This window comes from Callorhinus ursinus, unplaced genomic scaffold (assembly GCF_003265705.2).
Source record: "Callorhinus ursinus isolate GAN/ISIS: 27379988/994484 unplaced genomic scaffold, GSC_fseal_2.0 scaffold4, whole genome shotgun sequence".
NCBI classification, from domain to species: Eukaryota; Metazoa; Chordata; class Mammalia; order Carnivora; family Otariidae; genus Callorhinus; species Callorhinus ursinus.
This window is the reverse complement of record NW_027397066.1, coordinates 106,009,892-106,035,640: the sequence shown is the minus strand read 5'-3', so window position 1 is coordinate 106,035,640 and position 25,749 is coordinate 106,009,892. Positions and strand designations below refer to the sequence as shown.

Below are 25,749 nucleotides of genomic sequence, written 5' to 3'. Positions count from 1 at the left end.
TTAAGGATACATGGATAGCCTGCTTTTTAAAAAAGGCCCATTACAAAATTTTTATATAGGGAATAGTTATTATGTAACTATTTTGGATAATTACTATGTTATCTTAAGTTTTTAGTAATTTACCTTTTGTTTGTAACTATTCGGTAACTTTTCCTTCTGACTTCAAATTTTGTGAGAAGTCTGTGGTGTTATAGATCACTATTCAGTTATGTTTTCATAATAAATCTGAGTTTGCCCTTAAAAGCAAAAAGCTTTCCCTGGCTGATGGCAGAAGAAGTTAGAGTCAGAGTTCTTCCACATGAGAAGAACTGTATAAGACATTGCTGGTTTAGAGATGGAGGGGACTGTTTGAGAAGGAATGTGGGGGGCCTCTAGAAGCAGAAAGTGGCCCTGGCTGACTGCCAGCAAGGAAGTGGGGACCTCGGTCTTACAACTACAAAGAGCTAAACTCTGCCAAATAACCTGAATGAACTTGGAACAGGGATTTTCCCCAGACCCTTCAGATAAGGTCTTAACCCAGATGAAATCCCGATGTTGCCTTTGTGAGAATGAAGGCAGAGAACCTACTTCAGCCCTCCTGGACTTTTGACCTATAGCATGGTGAGCTGCTAATAAATGGATGCTGTTTAAGGTTACTAAGTTTGTGGTCATTTTTTAATGCAGGAACTGTTTGCATCATAGAAAACTAATGCAGTGCATTTTCAAGGTTGGTTATGGGAAATTGTCTCTGGAACCAGTGGGTCCTGTGAGTGGAAATATCTCCAGCAGTGCTTGGCAGCTCTGACGCAGGCATGGTTTCCAAGACACTACACTCCGCCGGCTTTGGTCTTATTGTATCAGCTGATTCCTCTGCCTTCTCACAAACTCCAAAGATTGGAGTGCTCCCCTCAAGACACATAAGAACTATGTTCAAATATCTGAAAGGCCATCATGTGGAACAGAGATTGTTTTATCCAATACAGCTTCTGAAGTTAGAATTAGGACAAGTAGACTTTTTTTTTTTTAATATGAAGGCAGATTTATACTTAATATATCCCGCAAGTTGGAATCCTTGAGAAGCTGACTCTGAAATGGAGATTTCTGTGTAGGAAGTTTATTAGGAAGTGCTGTTGGGATCAACAACTGTGGGGAGAGTGCAGGCAGCAGGACTGGGCGGAGTGAGAAGCTGAGCTGCAGTGCGGTCTCCAAGAGGCCACAGCCAGTCCTACGGGCTTGATATGGGATGATCCTGCAGAGTTGTCCTGAGTTCAGGCAAGAGGGACATACTTTTGGGGTATTTTCTTATCATTTCAGAAAAGAGCTATGATGTTGGACAAAGTGACTCTCTTCAGCTGAGGGCACTTTCTTTTCTTCTTTTTCTTCCTCCTCTCCTTCTCCTTCTCCTTCTCCTTCTTAGCGGTGGGGAGGGGCAGAAGGAGAAGGAGAGAATCTTAAGTAGGTTCCATGCCAAGCACAGAGCCCAACGCAGAGCTGATTCTCACGACCCTGAGATCATGACCTGAGCTGGAATTAAGAGTCGGATGCTCAACTGACAAGCCCCCCAGCCCCCTGAGGGCAGCTTCTGGAGAGGGACTCAGCTGAGAGGCTCACCTGTCAACATTCCCAGCAGGGTGGGGAATGAATGCCTCCCTCCTAAAAGGGGCAGAGAGGGTGTGGAGAGAGGATTGTGGTGGTGCATCACAGCATCTTATATCATATCTAGACTCACTAGGGTGACAGGGCTCTCTGTCACTGGAGGAGTTGATTAACAGAGGTGGCAGGACCCTAGCAAGGATGTGCACAGTGGAATCTGACACTGAACAGAAAAATGAAGTGGAGTGTGAATGCTTAGACAGTTTCTGAATCCCTTTTTCTTCTCTAGGATTTCTGGTTGCTTCAGTTGTCCATGCCAATGCTGTCTCACTCTTGCAGCTTTGAGGTGATAATCATTTGCGTACTCCCTGACTTAGGAAAAAGACATGATATGAGTGAAAATGTGAAGCAGAGTCTTACTTCTACCACCCAGGACAACATATGCATAAGATGTCTAGATTTTTTAAATTATAAAAATATCTTGATCTTCACCTAGAGGGATTTGCTTTCTTCAGCTTTTACAGTTGGCAGAACTGGCTTCTCTACTTCCATTTACACCTCATCATTTAGGAGGGGTCTTTCAGCTTCAAGAGAGATTGAAATTATTTTCAGTTACTGGGACAGTTTTGTCTGTTGAGTAGGTGCTCCTTTATGAAGGACTTGGAGAATCTACTATTGCACTAGAAAATGGAACAAAAAACGGACTTTGAGGGGGCAGAATGGCACAGTTATAACAAGTTAGCATTTCTGACTTTTTCTCATTTATTTAACAAATCCTTAATGAGTACTCTTAAATAAATCTTACTGTGTTGTCATTTAAAAATGCTTTATCACTTAGTTCTTCTTCTATCTTCCTATCTAGGGGAGGCATCTTGTTCAATGCTCACACTCCCAGAGGGCCAGGGATCCCAGCCACCTTTTCAGGAATTGGCTCTCAGCTCCGAACTACCATGCTGTGCCCTGTCTCAGGCTGTTTCCACCGCTCTCCTGCTGGAACTTAGTAGGAGCATCTATACCCCCATTATATGATATGCCATTGATACACATTTGCCATTCCCCAGAGCACTGCAGCCACATTTAGGCTTGTTTTTATCTTAAACATTTAATAAATGTGTGGAGATAGATAGATAGAATGATAGGCTGGTGGATCAAGTTTTATTTGCCTGGTTCCAAATCCTTTCAGCATGCAAATCCTTAGAACAACATAGCTGGGAAGCACTCCTTCCTTCACCTACTCCTCTCCCAGGGGCCTGGCATCTACCTCCGCCTTCAAGAGCTGGGGATCAATTGAGTAGTATAAAAACTGCTAGTGACACCCTTAACTTCTTGAGTTAGAAGATACAACTCAGTCTTAGAATATAGACGTGTGGGTTTTTTTTTTTTTTAAGATTTTATTTATTTACTTCACAGAGAGAAACACAGTGGGAGAGGGAACACAAGCAGGGGGAGTGGGAGAGGGAGAAGCAGGCTTCCTGCCGAGCAAGGAGCCTGATGTGGGGCTCCATCCCAGGACCCTGGGATCATGACCTGAGCCGAAGGCAGAGGCTTAACGACTGAGCCACCCAGGTGCCCCACGTGTGGGTTTTTTCTATAAAAATTTTTTTAAATATCTTATTTATTTATTGGACAGAGAAAGAGAGCATGAGAGAGGGAACACAAGTAGGGGGAGTGGGAGAGGGAGAAGCAGGCTTCCCGCCAAGCAGGGAGCCTGAGCAGGGAGCCCGATGCGGCGCTCGATCCCAGGACCCCGGGATCATGATTTAAGCTGAAGGCAGACGCTTAACTGACTGAGCCACCCAGGTGCCCCTAGACATGTCTTTTGAACATGCTTTGGGGGCTGTGTGTTCGTGTGAGCCAATGACAGTAATGTTATTTAATAATGGACGGTACCACCCTTCATTCTACCATTAGGGGCTTCACACAGATGAGAGTGACTTTGACCTAAGCATGTGTAAGAACTTGTAAGGAAGGGAAAATAAACAGGGAGGTGCTGCTGAGCCCCTGTGCCTTTGTGAAGTACCTTTGAGTCATCCATGGTCCAAATATAAATAAGGACAACGTAAAGTGGTAACAATAAAGATGATGTGTCCACATAATGGCAAATTAAGGAAATGAAAAGAAACCTAAAGGGAAATGAGGCAATGGCTTCACAGAAAGTCAGTGGTTATCACATCTGGCTCGTGTTTATTTTGGAGGCACATTTATGAATGAAGATACACAAAAACAATACACTGTGTTGAGGAGACAGAGTTAGAATTTGGGGAGGGGAACGTGGGGCAGAGTAGCCGAGAGGAGAGGGCTGTGCAGCTATTCCCAATTCAGACCCTCCTCGCCCTCTGTGTGCGGGGGCCAATTTATAAACCAATAGGCATGCATTGACGATTCGTATTTATTTTCTCCTCCTCTCATTGCTTCTTCACTTATTAGCTGGCATTATTCTGTAAAGGTGAACTCCCTCCACCACCTTTTCAAAGGATTACTATGGCCTCCTGGATAGCTAAAAACATATTGAATGTGCTATAATCTGTTCTGTAATTACCTTTGATGCTCAGCTTGTTCCAGCCCTGTGTTCCTTTGAATGTCTTCAGCAGCTTTTCAGGCTTCCCTTACTTTCTGACACAATAAAACATTCCAGACTCATCTGTGATTTTCCTGCCCCAAAGTTATAATCAGCCATTTATCAAAGGAGTCCTTTTTTTTAGTGGGGAGGGAATGACATTTGGACAGCAAGATCTGGGTGTTGGGAGACAATTCTCCATGGTTCTCTCACATTTCTGGACATCTTGTGAGTGATGCAGTAACTGCCTTTTGTTCTAGACTGTTTTTTTCAAGGATGTTTGTGTAGTGAACAGCCTTAGAAGATAGTCTCCCACCAGAGCAAAAGACAAGTTTGTTTATTATTACGATATAATAAAGATAATGTCTTCATCTGTGGTGAATCATGGAGAATGGGAAGGCTGCTCCCATTCTACAAGACAGGATTGCTTAAGTTCAGGGTCCTCTTGTAAAGGAACCCATGGAACGTACAGACATCACCTGGCCCTTTCCATGTTGCCCTGTGGGAATGGGGGCTGGGGAGCTGGCAGAGATGCTGATAGTCCAGCGATTGCTATTTCTGTAATAAAGTCTTTTTGCTAACCCAGGAGTTCCTTGTGTCCGGCTAGCATTCGTGATGCTATGGCAGGCTTGCTTATCAGGTTGTAAGTAGGATGAAGTCTCAGACCCTGTACAGCTCTTGACACTGGGGAATAGGGGTATTTGCTGCCACTAGTATGTCATTGCTTCTATGCCCTTTCAAGGGGAGAACAAGGAAATATATTGAAAAAAAATTAGTCGATGTACTAATACTTCCTATTCCGAAACAATGCCACAAGGCTCTCCCTCTCCTTCCCCTGACCCATATTTAAATTTTTCCTTTTCCACAGAGAGAACCTCAGTTCCCAGGATATCAATATATTCACTCCTTTTTTCTCTCGTACAATTAGGACATCATATGAATTCGGATTAGAATTATTATGTCAACCAAAGCCAAATCTTTTAAGCCGTTCTTCTTGTCCTTGGAGTATGTCAACTAAGGATACACCCAGATTACTATATTTTAAAGATACTTTTATTTTATTATTATTTTTTGTTTTAGAGAGGGAGAGAGAAAGTAGAGGGAGAGGGAGAGAGAGAGCGAGAGAGAATCTTAAGCAGGCTCCACACTCAGCACAGAGCCTGATGCGGGGCTCCATCTCACAGCTCTGAGATCATGACCTCAACCCAAATCAAGAGTGGGACACAACCGACTGAGTCATCAGGTGTCCCTATTTTAAAGATACTTTAATTAGTTCTGTGATTTTTTTTCTGTGATTATGTTATCAATTCAGTATATAGCTAGGTTCAGTTGTTTTTATTAAAATTCAACTTTGGAGCTGCATAGCTGTATGGATGTTCAATAGTTTATTCAACCAGGCTGTAATGAAAGGGCATTTAGATTGTTCCAAATATTTTGCTATTACTAGTAATGTCACATTGAAAAAACTCTTTTTTGGGGGAGAGGGGGACTGTATCTTCAGGATTATTCCTAGAAGTTAGAATGCTGGAACAAAGAATAAATGCATATACAGTTTTGGTAGACATTGCCAATCCCCACCCAATGGATTACATACCATTTTGTACTACCACCTGGAAAGTTTAAGAATGCCTGTTTCTTCATAGCTTCAAGTGTGCATTGAAATGCTCCTGAATTTTTCCCAATATGAAAGGTAATAAGTGGCATCAGTATTGTGCATTTCTTTTATTATAGGTGAAATTATGCATTTTTTATATGTTTAGGGGTATTTATTTTTTTAATTTTGGGTTTTCTCTTCCTTTTAATTTTTAAAAACTTACTTCCCTCATGGTTTTATTGAGGTATAATCGATGTATAATAAAACTGCACACATTTAAAATATCCAGTCTAGGGGCCCCTGGGTGGCTCAGTCAGTTGAACGTCTGCCTTCAGCTCATGTCATGATCTCTAGGTCCTGGGATCGAGCCCTGCGTTGGGCTCTTCACTAAGTGGGGAGTCTGCTTCTCCCTCTCCCTCTCCCCTGCTTGTGCTTTCTCTGTCTCTCTCTTTCAAATAAATAAATAAAATCTTTAAAAAAAATCCCATTTGTTGAGTTTTAGCATATGTATATGTATAATGAATATACTAATTACCCCCAATAGTTTCCTGTTTGCAATCCGCCTCTTTTTCATCCCTCACTCCCATCCCTGGGCAAGGACTGACCTCCCTTCTGTAACTTACAGATTCCTATTCTGTCAGATTTCCCATTTATTTTGAGGTTCCTCCACTCTGGCTAGTGGGGACATAAGCTATTCCCAGTGCTATCCAATCTCTGAGGATTGTTCCTTCTGCTCCTTTCCAGTGGTTCTTTCTCTGGCTCAGGAGTTTCCCTCACATGCATGTTTTTCCCAGTACTTAGCTGAAGGCTCAAGAGGAATCCTCTTCAGATCCCTGGAGTTCTCTAGTCTACACAGCCCTCTCTCTCTCTCTCTCTCTCTCTTTTTTTATGTAGCCCCCTCTTATCTGTGCATTTTTTTCCTCTTGGGTGCTTTGCCACCCCACTTGCCTCCCCAAATTCTAACTCTGTCTTTGCAACTCAGTGGAGTAACTTGACTGTATTTGACCTCCCCCTCGCTTTGTTGTGGCCTGGAAACTCTCTTTAGGCAGGAAGCTGGGGCCCTCAGAGGCATGACTTCATCTGTTTTGCTTCTCTCAGGGATCATGCCTTGTGCTTCTTGTGGCCCAGTGTCTGAAAACCATTCTTTCATGTGTTTTGTCTGGTTTTTCAGCTGTTTCATATGTGAGAATAATCTAGTCTCTGCTACTCCATTATGGCCATGGTCATAAGGTTCCCCTTATTTTTTATGAATTTTTTACATATTGGCGAGATCAACCCTCTTTATACATGCTATCTGTTCAAATATTTTCATCTAGTTTGTCATTTATCCTTTGACTTTGTTTATGGTGGTTTATTTTTCTTTTTTTCTTTTTTTTTAAGATTTTATTTATTTATTTGAGAGAGAGAAAGAGAGAGAGTACATGAGAAGGGGGAAGGTCAGAGGGAGAAGCAGACTCCCTGCCGAGCAGGGACCCCAATGCGGGACTCGATCCCGGGACTCCAGGATCATGACCTGAGCCGAAGGCAGTCGCTTAACCAACTGAGCCACCCAGGCGCCCCGGTGGTTTATTTTTCATGAAAAAGCTTTTTCTTAGTGCAGTCACATTTATTTAACATTTTCTTTTGTTGCATCTGGACTTCAGGTCACTTTTTAAAATTTTATTTTATTTAAGTTCAATTAATTCACATATAGTGTATTATTAGTTTCAGAGGTAGAGGTCAGTGATTCATCAGTTGCATATAAAACCCAGTGCTCATTACATCACATGCCCTCCCTAATGCCCATCACCCAGTTACCCTAACCCCCAACCCACCTCCCCTCCAGCAACCCTCAGTTTGTTTCCTATGGTTAAGAGTCTTACGGATTGTCTCTCAAGTCACTTTTAGAAAGCTGTCCCCACACTTAGATTATAAAAGAATTGCCCTTATTTTTCTACTACTTGCATGGTTTCTTTTCTTTTTCTTTTATTTATTTTTTTTCAAAGATTTTATTTTTTTGACAGAGAGAGACACAGCGAGAGACAGAACACAAGCAGGAGGAGTGGGAGAGGGAGAAGCAGGCTTCCCGCTGAGCAGGGAGCCCGATGTGGGGCTCGATCCAAGAACCCTGGGATCCTGAACTTAGCTGGAGGCAGACACTTAATGAAGTGAGCCACCCAGGCACCCTCCTTTTCTTTTTATATATGATTTGATTTTTTTAATCTATTTGGAGTTTATTCTTGTGTGTGGTGAGAAGTGTGTATCTAATGTTATCTTCTTCCAAATGACTATACAGGACAGCATTTATTAAAAATTTGACCCTTCCCTATTGATTTGAGATGTTACATTTGTGACAGTAACAAAGTAACTTTCATGTATACTTGGGTCTATTTCTCTAATTTCTGTTCTGTTCCACTGGTCTACTCACTAGCACCACGCTTTTTTCATTCTAGAGCTTTTTGTTATATTTCAGTTTCTGGGAGGGCTATTCTCTCCTTATTGCTGTTATTTTTCAGGGTTTCCTAGATATTCTTCCATTTTTATTTTCCCGCATGAGCTTTAGCATCACCATTTCCTAGCTAAAAAAACAAAAACAAAATAAAAAATAATAAAAAACCCTGGCATTTTTATTGGGATCACATTACATTTATTTTTTATTTTTATTTATTTTTAATTCTTTTTATTAACATATAATGGGGATCACATTACATTTAAATATTAACTTAGGGAGAACTGATATCTTTATTACAATGCATCATCTTATTCATCTTATCTAACAGAGAGATAGGTCTTTCTATTAGTTCAGGCCTATTTTTGCGTTCTGTAGGAGTGTTTAAAGGTTTTTAAAAATATATTCCTTTATTCCTAGGTGTTTTATTTATTTTTTAACCGAAATTTCCTCTCCCATTATGCTAAGAAAGCCTTTGAAAAGATTTTTACACTCACTCCTAGTCTCCCCACCCCTAAAATAAATAAATATGACTTACATACTTTGTCTTCAAGTCAGTACCTTACTTAATAGAGGAACACCAGAACCATCCCCACAAAGACGTGGAACAAAGCACAGATGCTTTTTTATCTGGTTATTGTTTGACTGTATCAAGGCTATTGATTTTCATATGTTAATTTTATATCCTGCTATATTATTGAGTACTTTTTTTGTTTGAGTTAGCTTTATTAGTGATTCTCCTGGGCTAGCAGGTATACCATTATATCATCTGCATACAGAAATTGTTTTACTACTGCTTTTCTGAGTAGTATGTTTGCTTGTTTTCTATTGCCAAATTTCATCGTAATATGATGTTAAGTAATAGTGCAGATTGTGGGCATCCTTGCTTTGTTCTTGTTTTTTGTGGGAATGCCTTCAGTGTTGCCTTATTAAATAAGGTGCTGGCATTAAGACTGGGTTGTGTAAAATCATATCATATTTAGTTTTGGGGGGTTAGTGTAGGGTATATTAGTTTGTTAGAGCTCTCATAACAGAATACCACAGACTGGATGGTTTAAACAACAGAAATTTATTTTCTCATAGTTCTGGAGGCTGGAAGCTGAGATCAGGGTGTTGCAGGTTCTGTTTCTTTTGAAGCCTCTCTCCTCTGTTCGCTGATGTCTACCTTCTCACTGTGTCCTCCATGGTCATACTTCTGTCTGTGTGTCTGTGTCCTAAACCTAATAAGGACGTTATGGATTAGGACCCACCCTAATGATCCATTTTAACATAAGTTTATCTTTAAAAGCCCTATTTCCACATACATTCTTGGGGGGAGGTTAGGCTTCAATATATGAATTTTGGCGGGGGGGGGCCACAGTTCAGCCCATAACAGACCATATCAGGAATGGGTAAAAAGTTTTGTCAGGCTTTTTAGCATTAATGAAGATAATTATCATTTTTGTCCTTACTTATATTACCATAATAAATTATAATAATGGGTTTCCTAATATTGAATTATTTTTACATTACTAGAGTAAATCTCATTTGATCACATGTATTACTTCCTTGATGTTTTGGATTCTGTTTGCTAACATTTTTTTGTTTTGTTTTGTTTGCTAATATTTTAATTAAGGACTTTTGCATTAAAATTCCTAAGTAAGATTGGCCTGCAATATTTTTGTCATAGGTTTATCATGTGTACATATCAATGCTATACTTGCTTTGCAAAAGAATTTGGGAGTTTTGTTCTTTCCCTATGTACTAGAATAATATATGTGTCATTGGGATTATCTGATCTTTGCTGTTTTTATGAGAATTTGCCTGTGAAATCATCTGCACTTGATGTTTTCATGTTGGGTGGTTCCTCAATAACTGTTACTGTTTTTTTCTATACATCTCTTTTAACATTCTGTTTTTACTGGGACCAATTGGATAAATTGCATTTTCTTAGGAAATTATTCAGTTCAGCTAGTTCACATTCATTTACAAAGTAATCTCTTATGACTTTAAAATTATCCTGTTTTAATTGTTATTTCCTGGTTATAATTTCTTATTTTGTGGAAGCCTAGTACAGTTATTGACATGTCTTAAGCATTTGGTTTCAACTCTGTTCTTTGATGAATACCTATTCCTTGATTGGTTTTCATTCCTGAAATCCACACCATAAAACATACCATAAATTTACAAGACCAGTGCTCTAACCCCTGAGCTATGGAGCCAACCACAAACATACCATAAATTTAAAAATATTTGTGAATTTTAATGGGAAAATTACAATGTATTCCATCTTGACCAAAGATAACCAAATCACTTTTCATAGATTGAAAACGTATATATCAATTAAATAATGTAAATATAAGTAGTAAACAACAATATGAAAGTAAATAAATTCAAATTGTGCATAAAGTGTAACATGATGAAAATTTCTTATGTTCTCCAAAGGAAAAAGAGATGATTTGATAGTGGGTGGTGGAGGAGGGTGCAAAAGTCATTCCTGAAAGGTGCATTTTTCTTTCCACACGATCTTTATCAGTTTTACCTTAAGAAGGCTCAGGATTATTTTGCACTTAGAAATAAAGTTATAGCAATTGGAAACAACTTCAGAGCAAAATAAAACATCAGAAAGCTTTGAAACACATGGATATGGTCAACAAACTGCAGAGTACAGATCTGTTGGCATAAATAGGTCTGCTTAGCAAAATATTGGATTATCCAGTCATGGAGCTCAATTCAAATGTGCTCCATTTGAAATGTTCTTACCAGAAATGTATTGTGTAAATTAGTCACTATCTTTTTTCTTTTATTATTTTTTTAAAGATTTATCTATTTATTTTAGAGAGAGAGAAAAAGAGAGCACCTGCAAGCTAGGGAGAGAATCTCAAGCAGATTCCCCACTGAGCGTGGAGCTGACTTGGGCTCTATCTCAGGACCCTAAGATCATGACCTGAGCTGAAATCAATAGTTGGTCACTTAACTGGCTGAGCGACCCAGGCACCCCAGTGACTGTCTTTTTCTAAAACTGCAACATTGAAATACCACTTTAAAAAAAAAGATTTTATTTATTTATTTATTTGAGAAAGGGACCACATGCAATCGATGGGAAGGAGGAGAGGGAGAGAGACAAGCCGACTCCATGTTGAGCACGGAGCCTTACCTCTGGCTCAATCTCCCCACCCGGAGATCATGACCTGAGGCAAAATCAAGATTTGGAAGCTTAACTCACTGAGCCACCCAGATGCCCCAAAATATTACTATTTTACAGAGAATTTAATTAGAGTGGTTTGGAAGTAAATATAATTATAACAAGAAAAAAAAGAGTCTGAAAAGCAATATAACTTTTTAAGAGTTGTTATGATAAAAAGTCATTGAAATCAATAGTCATTATATGAAATGAGTCTGTATTTCAATGTTATTGCTCTAATGGATAAGAAAAGCCAAAATAATCACATCTAAGTAGTTTATTTTGGTAGGAATATTGATGATTCATCCATCATATTGCTCCTTTAGGCACTGAACATTTCTTAGTCTGGTTATCACATCCTTTCAAATTTTAACTTAGCCCCTTGAGTTATATTTCCAATTGTTCTTGGATAAAATTCCAATTTGTTAATTCATTTAAAAGATCTCACAATCTGGTTCTCAGAAATCTCTCCAAATCTTAAATTTTTCTCCCTTCTCCAAGAACCTTGCGTTTTATGCTCTGCTGACATGCTTTTGCTTTTTAAAATTTTACCTACTCTAGCTCATCCTCAGCCCTTGTAAAAGCTGTTTCTTCACCTTAAATATCCTTAAAGCCTTTTGGTTTTCACCTCATTTTCTCTTACAGAGGAATCTCAGCTTAAATTTCACTTATTTGGGAAGGTGTTCTCTGTCTCCTAGATCAGGTTGGTCATTAGGTTCCCTTGCTCTGGTTCCCACAGTACCCTGTATTTCCTTCATTACAATAGCCTCTATTATAACTGTGGACTTCATTGTAGGTCTTCTGAACTCTCAAGCTCCAAGCAGCAGGCAATGTTTGTCTTATTCATTCCTATCTCTTCAGCATAGGGCAAGCTCCCCGGAAGTATTTCTTGCATGGATGGGAGAATAGATAGATAACACAGACTACTGCAGTAAATAGGTTCCTTTAAGAGTATATCAACCCTTCCATTAAAAAAATAGTTTTTTTGACTGCAAAAATCCCTTTATTCGTGTCTGTATCCATCACCCTGCAATGAGAATGAAAGAACTCTGAAGCATAGGCACGGAGAAAGTAATGCCTCCCAGCTGGGACAAGTTACTTGTGAAAAAGCATGTCTACATTATAAACATTATTACTTTAATCCTTTAGCTTCTTCTGAGAATTGGCATAGAAAAGTTGTGAAAATATTATACGTTATAACCTAAAACCTGTTTTGTATCTGTCCTATAGAGAAGGTATTTTACATAAAAAGAGAATGATTATGAAACACAGTGGAGATCTGGGAGAGGGTTTTCCATAGTTGATTTGTTTTAGGATTGACTGTGAGATTTAAATTAGATTCTTAACTCGTTCCTTTAGAAGAATGTAGACCTTTGAAGCGGTATTATTTACAACTTTTTTTTTTTTTTTTAGAGATTTAATGGTTATTTTTAGCCGTAGTGGTCTTATTTTATTAACACTGCAGTTTGAGCTAGTCTGTGCTATTTGTAAAAATTATCAGATTTTAAATGGTGACAAATATGGTGTGAAAACACTCAAATGATTTTACAAGATGACTTAAGAGCTATGCATAATCAGCCCAAACCTGTATTAAGTTTAAAATCGCTTTCCTTGTTTTAAAAAAGCAAAAGAGCTCCACCTGGTGTTGAACAAAACAATTGAACACTTTTTATTTGATGATTTAGAAATTTTCATTTTCTGTAAGTTGTAATTCAGAATGCTTTTCTCAGTATTCCACTTATAGTAATGCTAAATATTGTTCCCAAATCATGCAGGATTAGCTTTTTTGTGGAAAAAAAAAACGAATGCGTTTCTGATAAAAAGGGGCCTCCCCTCTAATGTTTTAAAGAGTTTTAGGACAGCTTCTCTCCTATGCATGTCCTTCATACTCCTTGCAGTGGAACAGTAACAAAGATCCTCACGGATGGAGGGGCCCCCCCACTGCTGTGCTTTGAGATCCAGCCACCCCATTTGCCCCAGACCATACTTCCTATTGGCCCCTCCAGCCAAGGACTGAAAACAGTGATGCACTGAGGCCCACCTCACCCCGGAAGACAGGTGTGACTCCTTTGTTGGCCCACCTTGGCTCCAGGACATCCTTAGGGTTTTGCCAAACCTTCCTTAGACTGCATAGCTGTCTCAGATGCATCCATTCAACTCTCTCTCCATCTTATTCTTGCTGATTAGGCTTGCATTCAGTCTGACAACTCCCTCAGCCTTCCCCAGCTCCCTCCTTATTACTTCGTACACAGACATTTCCTTCTAATAAAATCCTTACATTTTTTCATTTATTTATGCATTTTTAATAAAGATTGTATATAATTTAAGGTGTACAACATGAAGAATTGATACATATATGCATGGTGACATGAATACTAGAGTCGAGCTAATTAACATGTCACTTTCTCCTCCATTTTGTGTGTGTGTGTGATGAGTGCCCCTGAAATCTACTCTCTTAACCTATTTCCGGTAATCAATGCACTAACATTAAGTATAGTCATCTGCCTGTATATTAGATCTCTGGCTTATTCATCCTACATAACTGTGACTTCGGACCCTTTGACCAATGTCTCCCTATTCCCTCAGCCCCTGACAACCACTCTTCTACTCTCTGCTTCTATGACTTCCACTTAAAAAAATTATTGTCAAAGTGTAATTGACATAGTTATATTAGTTTCAGGTATACAACATACTGGTCAGACAATTCTATGCATTCCTCAGTGCTCACCATGATAAGTATAGTCAGTCACCATATGATGCTATCACAGTGTTATTGACTATGTTCCTCTGCTGTACTTATCTCTGTGACTTCCTATTTTATAACTGGAAGCTTGTACCTCTTAATTCCCTTCATCTATTGCACCTGTCCTCCTACCCACCTCCCAACTAGCAACCACCAGTATTTAAGAGTCTGGTTTTTTGTTTGTTCATTTGTTTTGTTTTTTATATTCTACATATAAGTGAACTCATAGTATTCATCTTTCTCTGTCTTATTTCACTTAGCATAATACTCTCTAGGGCCATCCTTGCTGTTGAGAATGGCAATATATTATTCTTTTTTATGGCTGAGTCATATCCCATTATGTGTGTGTGTCTAGCACATTTTCTTTATTCATCTACTGAAAGATACTTTTCATTGCTTCCAAATAAATAATGCTGCAATAAAATAGAAGGACATACATCTTTTCAAATTAGTGTTTTTGTTTCCTTTGGATAAATAACCAGTAGTGGAATTCCTGGATCATATACTATTTCTATCTTTAATTTTTTTTAAAAAGATTTTATTTATTTATTTGAGAGAAAGAGAGGGAGAGAGAGCGCAAGCAGGGAGGGACAAAAAGGAGGGAGACAGGGGCACCTGGGTGGCTCAGTCTTAAGCATCTGTCTTCGGCTCAGGTCATGATCCCAGGGTCCTGGGATCGAGCCCCACATCGGTCCCCCTGCTTGTGTTCCCTCTCTCGCTATGTCTTTCTCTGTCAAATAAATAAATAAAAATCTTCAAAAAAAAAAAAAAGGGAGGGAGAGAGAGAGAGAGAGAGAATCTCAAGCAGACTCCAGGTTGAGCAGAGTGCCCAAAATGGGGCTTGATCTCATGACCCCAAGATCATGATCTGAGCCGAAACCAAGAGTCGGACACTTAACTGTCTAAGCCACCCCGGTGCCCTTCTTTAATTTTTTGAGGAACCTTCATATTGTTTTTCACAATGGTTGCACCAATTTAGATTCCTAGCAATAGTGAAAGAGGGTTCCCTTTCCTCCACATCCCCGCCAACACCTGTTATTTCCCATGTTGCTGATTTTAGCCGTTCTGACAGATGTGAGGTGGCATCTCATTGTGGTTTTGATTTGCATTTCCCTGATGCCAAGTGATATTGAGCATCTTTTCATGTGTCTGTTTACCATCTGAATGTCTTCTTTGGACAAATGTCTATTCAGGTCTCTGCCCATCTTAAATCAGATTATTTGTTTTTTGGTGTTGAGTTGTATAAGTTCTTTATATATTTTAGATGTTAACCCCTTATTGGATATATCATTTGCAAATATCTTTTTCCATTTAGTAGGTTGTCTTTTTGTTTTGTTGATGGTTTTCTTTGCTGTGTAGAAGCTTTTTATTTTGTTTGACTTTATCACTGAAATGGGACACAACGTTATTGAAATATTCTAAAGAATATTCAGTGTTATAGAGTGAAAAACACTTCGCAGTTCTTTTTTTTTAAGATTTTATTTATTTGACAGAGAGAGAGAGACAGCGAGAGAGGGAACACAAGCAGGGGGAGCAGGAGAGGGAGAAGCAGGCTTCCCACTGAGCAGGGAGCCCGATGTGGGGCACTTCACAGTTCTATCTCCCCCCCACCCCGGCCCCCTGCAGTTCTTGATAGAAAGGCACTTGAGCACCAGTAGCTTACAGCTCCTGGAAACTGCCCAGGGGTCTTGTGTCACGGCTTTGTTCTTGGTTTACTTTTGACTCACTGATAGTATTACTGATAGTAAGTATAGTGATAGTATCACTAAGAGGTAATACAACTCTAGGAAAATAAACTTCCCGCTACTTTGTAGTGTGGTAAAATGGAAAGAACCATAGCTGGAGAGAAAGATGATCTGCATTTGAGTTGGCTTTGCTATGTGATGACCCTGAAGACCTTGGGTAAGCCACTTACCTTCTTTCCGCCTCCATTTCCTTATCTGTAAGATGGTGGAACCAATCTTTGACTCACACAATCATTAGACTTAACTGACATAATTTGCACAGAAACATTTGGTAAACTAAAGCACCATTTTAAAGTTATATTATCATTGTTTAATTGTATTTGTTTTTAAAAAATATTTTATTTTTAAGTAATCTCTACACCCAGCGTGGGGCTCGAACTCACAACCCAGAGATCAAGAGTCACATGCTCCACTGACTGAGCCAGCCAGGCACCCCTATTTCATTGTATTTTTAATGAAATTATCTGCTAAAGAAGGGAAGTAGGTATTCTGACCTTTTACAGGACGTTTGGATTTTATAGTCCATGCTAAGAGATTTCTTAAATAAAAATATTCTGAAACAACTATTTAAATAAAAATGTTTAAATTGAAGTACAATTGACAGACATAAGCAAAGTTTAAATAAACAGAATTATCTTGCTTTGCTTCTTTCGCATACATTATGAATTATTTAATAATAAAGAAAAATATTTTATTATTTAACTACCCTTTGAAAGGTTAAAAATGGAAACAAAAATAAGTATAAATTTAAAACGAGTGAAAGATTTGGATGCGACAGAGAAATAATTCTTCTCCTTAAATTTTGGAGAGTGTTGTTGGAAGGAAGACATATTTATAGCTACCTGACAACTAAAGCAAAGAATGAAAGAAGGCGTTTTTATTTATTTGCAAACATGAGCAATAAAAAATATTTTTGCTCTAATGCTTTTTTTTATTGTGCTCTTTTGGAGATGTTTGTGAAAGTATATTGATAATGTAACTTATCTCCACAAATTCTGTTTTAAACTGTAGCTGATGATGTTATTCAATGATAATAAAAATATTGTCCATAAATTACTCATTTAAAATTAAAACACAACATAATTACACCATTTTACTTTATTTTTCATTTTTTATGTAACCTAAGTGTGGTAAGTATAATGTTATTATTATGAAGTAGTTCAGTTAGACATCCTTACTCTGGTTAACTTAAGCAAAAAGAGAATTAATAAGATACTGGTATCTCACACAGATTCCAAGGAAAAGTTGGCCATGTCGGCCTTCGAATGTGCAGGAACAGGCAGCTTTGGGGATCTAGGGAGCTACTTTGTGTCCTCTGTGATGCCCAAGATTCATATTTCTGAAATTAAAGTGTGGTCAAGGTTGCATCCTGTGCCCACCTCTCGGTCCTGAGAAAGACTCTCTCAACAATATCAAGTCCATGCACCAGAAGAGGGGTGGTGGCCCCCCAAAAGGCAAAGAGATACTGGGTAAGAATAAAATAAGGAACACCCCCTGCTTAATGCATTCAACTCAGTTGTTTTCCAATGCCTTTTTCTTTTGATTGTGATAATTATAATCATTTTCCTTAGTTACAGAGACAAATATGCAGTATTCTGTGAAGTTGTGATAAACTCAGATATCCACCAACATGCTTTTTTGTTGTGCTTGCTTGTTCTCTCTAAACAAATGCTGCTTTAGATAGACCAGACACTGGATCTTGACCACAGAGGCATTGGCACTTTTAAATTCTTGGTATGAGTGCCTCTGTGTAAAGTTAAGGCAAGGTACACTGTAACATTGCAGCTTTGACGCATGCCCAGGTAAATTGTGTTTTTTCCTTCTTTCTATTTTCACCATGGCTATTACCAACTGGGAGACTAGAGCAGAGGCAGAAGATGCTCATGGAAATAGAGTTTCATCTCTCGAGTTAGAAGCTCTGTATATGCATGCCCACGGACAGGGCACAAGTGTGGTTTCTGGGACTAATTACCTGTATATTGCTGTTTTTTTTAAAAAAGATTTTATTTATTTGACAGAGAGAGAGAGAGAGCACAAGCAGGGGGAGTGGGAGAGAGAGAAGCAGGCTTCCCGCTGAGCGGGGAGCCCGATGTGGAGCTCGATCCCGGGATCCTGGGATCATGACCTGAGCTGAAGGCAGACGCGTAAGGACTGAGCCACGCAGATGCCCTTGTATGTTGCTGTTTTAAGAATGATTCCAATGAGTTTGGTTTGGTGTTAGCTAGAAAGGCAGGATCGTATTTCAGGAGTGTCAGCTGCCCCGTATCTGAAAAACTCTCCCAACAGCTCCGATTTCTATCACTTTTGTGTATACATTATGATAGCTATTATTTACTCGAGACATTTAACTAAATGTCTTGCTACTCCAATTTTGGTGAAATTTAAAACATTATACACATTCAAATTCTATTGTTTATGAGCTTACTTTTTAAGTAGTTATGAAAATGTCATTTACATATTCAATTTATGTTATTAAAACTGATATCCTAACAAGGAACACTAGGGGGCATTCATTGCTCTGTTCAAAGACATTTGTATGCTTTAGTTTTATACTTTTCAAGGCAATTTGTTCATATGCTTGAGAAATAAAGTATGAAAATTTTCATATTCTAAAATATGTCAGCATAGGGAAAATTGATAGTAATTACTGGCAGAGCAATTTAAAGATAATATGTGTTAGAAAATGTAAAAATGTTGGTTAATGGATTTGTATTTTAACAGTTTAGATTTATATAAAATTAGCAAAGCCAGGAGTTTACCAAAAAAAGGCAGCATATCACTGAAAACTAAACAAACAAACAAACAAATGAAAGCAAAAATAAAAAATGGATGAGTGGGCAAAAGAGCACAGGAATACCCAGTATATACTGAGATTATAATGGAAACAAATCCTTAAATAATTTTTAATGTGACAATCTCTCTTGAAATATATGAACAAATAATACAAAATATCAAGTTTTCAGAATTTCTAGCATAGAAAAACAAACCTGACATAACTTTAGACCTACCTTTATTTAAATGCACATGGACTTTAAAAATATAAAAATAAATTGTGATGTAGAAGTAACATCAATGAGTTAAATGAATTTATGCATTCTTCAATTGCTATTTTATTATAAAGTATCACTGAAGTTGCCCCACTTTATTTCCAGTCTAAATCTTTCTTATTTTACTTTCTTATTCTCTGGCACCTTATACTATTAACTTGTTCATTTATGAATGCAACTATTTTATTGGGCACATTCTTTATTCACAAGGCATTGTGTTGGGTATCATAATTCTCAAAATAGTGTGTTAATGCTACAGCAAACTGTGATCAAATAATTTGAGACTACGTACAAATTCTCACAAACTTTTGCTATGAGATAACTGAAAAAAGCAGTGATTTCTTTCAGCCTCAATTTCTTTCAGACTGGTCGTACGGTTAAATATATATTTTCTTGATTTTAGACCACAAAATGTAAAGTCAGACTAACAATTTTGTATACAGGTAATTATAAAACTTTGTGGCTTAACAAAAATCCAAGGAAACATTTCTTAGCATTTTTACCCATGATTTTTATATTTATATGTGAAAAATTTTTTTGAATCCGAGTGTGTCATAAACATGAATCCTTTTTTTTTTTTTTTAGTTTCAGAGGTAGAGTTTAGTGATTCATCAGTTGCATATAACACCCAGTGCTCATTACATCAAGTGCCCCCCTTAACACCCATCACCTAATTACCCCATCCCCCCCACCTCTCCTCCAGCTCAGATTAAATCAGAGAGGGAGACAAACCATAAACATGAATCTTAACATGTCTCACCCTTGCCTTTAGAAATCCATTTTTCAGATCAAGGAAGGGTCTAATCAAAGTTAAATAAATTGAAATAATATGTAGAAAGTTCTTTTAAAAGTATAACGTGCTGGGGTGCCTGGGTGGCACAGTCAGTTAAGCATCTGACTCTTGGTTTCGGCTCAGGTCCTGATCTCAGGGCCCTGAGATTGAGTTCCGTGTCATCGGGATCCACGCTCTGGGCAGAGTCTGTTTCAGATTCTCTCCTTCTCCCTCTACTCCTCCCGCTTGTGCGTGTGCTCTCTCTCTCTACAATAAATAAATAAATCTTAAATAAAAAAAGTAGAATGTGCTGTTTAACTGCAAATAGTTGTCACTTTGGGGTTTGAATTCTGACTTTGATATTTATCAGCTCAATGTTTTTATCTGTAAAAAATGGGGATGACAGCTCATTTTATGACTTCTTTCCTCCCTTTTTGCTTCACTGCTTTCCTGAGAAATGACCATCTAGTTGATGGATAGTTTCTAGGTAGGTGAGAAGGCAGAAGACAAGGGAAAGATAAAAGAAAGAAAGGGGGAAATTATGTCAAGTTAGGGGAAATTATAGAATTATAGAAAAGCGAAATTTTCAATTGTCTTGCAATACTACCAACCTAAAAGATGAGGAAAAAAAAATGACAGGAATATTTCCATCTTTTAAGTCACTGACCTTACAATATCATGGTTCTCAAATTTCTGTATATAAGTTATCTGTTTTATGGATTATTTCAACATGTTTTGGAACTTCCACTGGCTTCTCCCAATCAGCACTGTTTCCGATCTGTCTCCTATATTATAAATCAGTGTGGGATTAGGAAATGCAATAATAGATTAAGTTAAACATAATTGGAAAAGTAAATTAGTTAGCATTCCAAAGTAAGAAATATGCCTTTTGGATTATTCACTGTTATTCTTTTCTTTCTGCATTTAGTTACTCTCTTTAGTGTAGATAATTAGAAAGTTTAACTGATAAATTTGCCTTCCTTTGTATGTGGAATTAGGTCTGAGAGAGCAAAGCACTCACTGTTTTTGTAAAGAATGGCTCTGTTTTAGAATCAGTGTTTTTGTTCAAATATTGTAGATGTGTCTGGTGTGGGAGGTGGGTGAGGTGTATTCTGGGAAGTAGCTGGTGGTGACATGAGAATCCAGAAGAGCATGTTTAGTTTTAAAAAGCGTATTTAATTGTGTAATTACTTTGATGTGTTCTTTTGTTTTTAAGTTTTTATGTTAATCACCCAGGCTCATCAAGACAAGTGCCCTCCTTAGTTCCCATAAACTATTTCACCCATCTCCCCACCCATCTCCCCTCTGGTGACCATCAGTTTGTTCTGTATAGTTGAGTCTGTTTCTTGGTTTCTCTCTCTCTCTTCCCCCCGCCCCCGCTTTGCTCATTTGTTCTGTTTCTTAAAAATTCCACATATGAGTGAAATTATATGGTATTTGTCTTTCTCTGATTTCTCTTGACTTATTTCACTTTCTCTGATTTCTCTCTTTCTCTGATTCTCTTGACTTATTTCACTTAGCATTATATTCTCTAGCTCCATCCACATTGTTACAAATGGCAAGATTTAATTCTTTTTATGGCTGAATAACATTCCAAGGTATATGTATGTACCGTATTTTCTTTATCCAGTCATCAATTGATGGATACTAGGGCTGTTTCCATAATTTGGCTATTGTAGGTAATGCTGCTATAAGCGTAGGGGTGCATGAACCCCCTGAATTAGTATTTTTGTATTCTTTGGGTAAATATCCAGTAGTGTGATGCTGGATCATAGGGTAGTTCTATTTTTAACTTTTTGAGGAACTTCCATACAGTTCTCCAGGGTGACTGCTCCAGTTTGCATTCCCACCAACAGTGCAAAAGACTTCCTTTTTCTCCACATCTTCTCCAACACCTATTGTTTCTTGTGTTGTTGATTTTAGCCATTCTGACAGGTATGAGGTGATATCTCATTTGATTTGCATTTTCCTGATGATCAGTGATGCTGAGCATCTTTTCATGTGTCTGTTGGCCATCTGTATGTTTTCCAGACATGAAATGTATATTCATGTCTTTTGCCCATTTTTTAGTTGGATTATTTGATTTTTGGGTGTTGAATTGTATAAGTTCTTTATATAATTTGGATACTAACCCTTTATCAGATATGTCACTTGCAAATATCTTCTCCCATTCCATAGGTTGCCTTTTAGTTGTTTATTTTTTTTAAATTTTATTTATTTATTTGAGAGAGAGTGAGAGCACAAGCAACTGTAGGGCAGGGGGGAGGGGCACAGGGAGAAGCAGGCTCTGCCAAGCAGGGAGCTCGATGCAGGACTCAATCCCAGAGCCCTGGGATCATGACCTGAGCTGAAGGCAGACGCTTAACCTCCCAGGTGCCCAGGTTGCCTTTCAGTTTTGTTGATGGTTTTCCTTCACTGTGCAGAAGGTTTTTACGGTGATGTAGTCCCAGTAGTTCATTTTTGCTTTTGTTTCCCTTGCCTCAGGGGACCTATCTAGAAAAAAGTTGCTATGGCCGATGTCAGAGAAGTTACTGCCTGTGGTTTTCTTCTAGGATTTTTATGGTTTCAGATCTCACATGTAGATCTTTCATCCATTTTGAATTTATTTTCATGTATGGTATAAGAAAGTGGTCTAGTTTCATTCCTTTGCCTGTTGCTGTCCAGTTTTCCCAACACCATTTGTTGAAGAGACGGTCTTTTTCCCATTGGATGTTCTTTGCTGTTTTGTCGAAGATTAGTTGACCATACCCTTGTGGGTTTATTTCTGGATTATCTATTCTGTTCAATTGGTATAGGTGTCTATTTTTGTGCCAATACCATACTATTTTGATTACTACAGTTTTGTAGTATAACTTGAAGTCTGGAATTGTGATGTCTCCCACTTTGCTTTTCCTTTTCAAGATTTCTTTGGCTATTCAGAGTCTTTTGTGGTTCCATAGAAATTTTAGGATTGTTTGTTCTAGCTCTATGAAAAATGCTGTTGGTGTATTGATAGGGATTGTATTAAAAGAGTAGATTGCTTTGGGTTGTATAGCCATTTTAACGATATTTGTTTTATGGAACGTCTTCCCATTTCTTTGTGTCATCTTCTCTTTCTTTCATCTGTGTTTTATAGTTTTCAGAGGATAGGTCTTTCACCTCTTTGGTTAGGTTTATTCCTAGCTATCTTATTTTTGGTGCAATTTTAAATGGGATTTTTTTTTTAATTTCTTTTTCTGCTGATTCATTATTGGTGTAGAAAAATGCAACAGATTTCTGTACATTGATTTTGTATCCAGTGAATTTATTGAATTTATCAATTCTACTTTGATGTATTCATTTTTTAAATAGATGTTTATATAAAGATCTGATCTGCCAACTTAGTTTTCCACCAATTCAGGATGCAGAAACCTTCATGGGCTTCACAGTCTCTCGCTTAGCTGCTGCCTTCATGGGAAACTTTGAAACAGCCAGCCATTGCTGTCTAAAAATCCTTGCTTAGCCTCTTTAACTTCCTTGGCATCCCTGATGGCTTGTTCTTGTTGAGCTTTCCTAACTTCAGGTTTCTGATTCCTCTTGGCCATTCTATCAGCAAGAGATGGCACCAATGATGGCCTTCTGGAGTTTGACTGCACAGCAGGTTTTTGTCTTTTGGCTTTCCTCTGACTGTCCTTTTTGTGTTTTCTTCTGTAGAGGATAGTCCAGTTTATCTGCTGAGGAATCCTCTTAGAAAGGAATGCCAACTGGCATTTTGCATTAAGAAATTGGGAAACCTTCCTGTCAGTCCTGGTGTTGGGCCCGATCTTGGCCTACCCCAAGGTCTATCTGGGGTAGATGTTGTATCCGCTCAAACTGCACAGCTCGACCTTCATGGCTCTGGCAACCAGGAAGAAGGAAAGATGGTGAAGAACTGCTTTGATGCCTTCTTAATCATTATTTTACATTGAAATCTCAAGTAACATTTAAAAAGGGTCAGATATTTTTAGGTTTATCAGAAAGGGGCAATAGATTTAAAAGAAGGTTGAGAAACAAATTGTAGACAGCTTCTCTTAGCACAATATGATCTTTTGTTTTGCAAATGAAAGCACTGGAGGATTTCTGGGCATACAGAATACAACTTAATCTTTTAAGTTTTTATTTATTCATGGGGGGTGGGGAGGAGTGCTGTTTCTACTTTGGAAGTGAGGCATATTTGGAACTATTTTTTTTCCCTTTAATCTTGATAATATGATGGGCAATGCCTACTTTTGATAACTACCACAGAAAATGAGGCATTTAGGGCAACAGCATGAGACCAACAGGGCAGCTTCTCCGACAGAATCCTTTGAGAGCATTTGGCACCTTGAAAAAGTGCAAGAAACTTAACTCTAAGCATACCAGCAATCCCATGGTCCATGTCTAATTGCTTCCATTGATATTTGATGGCCCCAATACTTTCTCTTCTCCTTAAGCTACTAACATTACCATGAATTTACCTCACCCTCAGCCTGGTTGTTATCCCCCAACCAAAATCTTTAGTGACCCAGCAACATATTTCATATTGAGTACATGTTCTTCAGCCTCGTATTTAGAGCCCTTTATAACTTACCTGCCCCATGTAACCTCTCATGAGTTCTTATTCCATTCTCTATACTTTATCTAAACCTATCCAACGTGCTTTTTTTCTAAGATTATACTACATTTTCTCACTCTGCACATTTTCTCCTTCTGTTCCATTTACTAGGAATACCCTGTCCATTTCCATCTGCCAGAATTCTATTAATCTTCAAGATGCATCCACACATAAAATCCTTTATTAAGACCCCTCGCTATTGTTTGGCTGTGACACTCCTTTTTTCTAATTATACATTTAGCTCATGTTTTCTCCAGGTTTTATGACCTGCCTTATGTTATAGTTATTTTATATTTTATATTCTGTACTTGAGGACAGAGGAATATCTTTCCCATAAAATTTTATCTTTTCATACAGTGTCCAAAACTGAGCTTGACTTATAGAAGGTGTTCAACAAATATTAGTTGAATTAGGGTTAACTTTCCAATCTATCCATGAACTTCCTACTGACTTATCCTCAGTATTTAGTACAGTTTTAGAATAATGAAATTGCCTGAAATTACAGACTACTCAAAAAGTTGGCATACTTTTAAAGATGTGTACTTCAATTATCAATTATTCTAAAAATCTTCTTTTAAGGAAATGTTGTACTCTCATTCATAGCACAACCAGAAATAAAATATTTTTTCCATCATTTTCTTACTAATATGGGGTGATTTCAATGACTGTTTTTCAACAGCTCTGGAAACCATATTGTAAAAGAAATTGTTACAAAGGAGATCATATTTTGTATTGGAACATTATCATTCTCAAGGTCTTCAGTATACTATTGCTATCAATATATTTTTAAAAAGTAAGTCTATAAATTCAATAACTCTTAATAGTCATATTTCAGACTTTAAGTATACTCTTGGTTATATGGAATCATCTATTCTGAACTTCCTCAGTTTATTAGGTGAAGAACTGAGGTTCAGAGAGGGTAAGTGACTTGCTCAAGGTCTTAACAGCAGGTCAATGGCAAGGCAGTGAGGAAACCTCAATTTATTTATTTATTTATATGTATTTTTTATCATGTTATGTTAGTCACCATACATTACATCATTAGTTTTTGATGTAGTGTTCCATGATTCATTGTTTGCATATAACACACAACTCTCAGTTAAATAGTTTCTTCAGGATTTCATAATATCTTTTTAACAAAATATACAAAATGAGCTTAAAAGCACTTGACCTATTCATTACACCAGGGTTTGACATGATGTGCCATGAAGTGTAAATATAACTCATTAGATAGTCCTATAGTTTACATTTTTTAAAAATTTTATTTTATTATGTTATGTTAGTCATCATACATTACATCATTAGTTTTTGATGTAGTGTTCCATGATTCATTGTTTGCGTGTAACACCCAGTGCTCCTTTCAATACTTGCCCTCCTTAATACCCATCATCGGGTTAACACATCCCCCCAGCCCCCTTCCCTCTAGAACCCTCAGTTTGTTTCTCAGAGTCCATAGTCTCTCATGGTTCGTCTCCCCCTCCAATTTCCCCCCTTCATTTTTCCCTTCCTACTACCTTCTTTTTTTTTTTTTTTAACA

The 25,749-nt window shown here is 37.8% G+C and overlaps 1 pseudogene; it reads right to left on the bottom strand.

The window, feature by feature from the left end:
- Window positions 1–22,936: 22,936 nt before the first annotated feature.
- On the bottom strand, window positions 22,937–23,472 carry LOC112825980 (large ribosomal subunit protein eL24-like; annotated as a pseudogene).
- Between the last annotated feature and the right edge of the window lie 2,277 nt (window positions 23,473–25,749).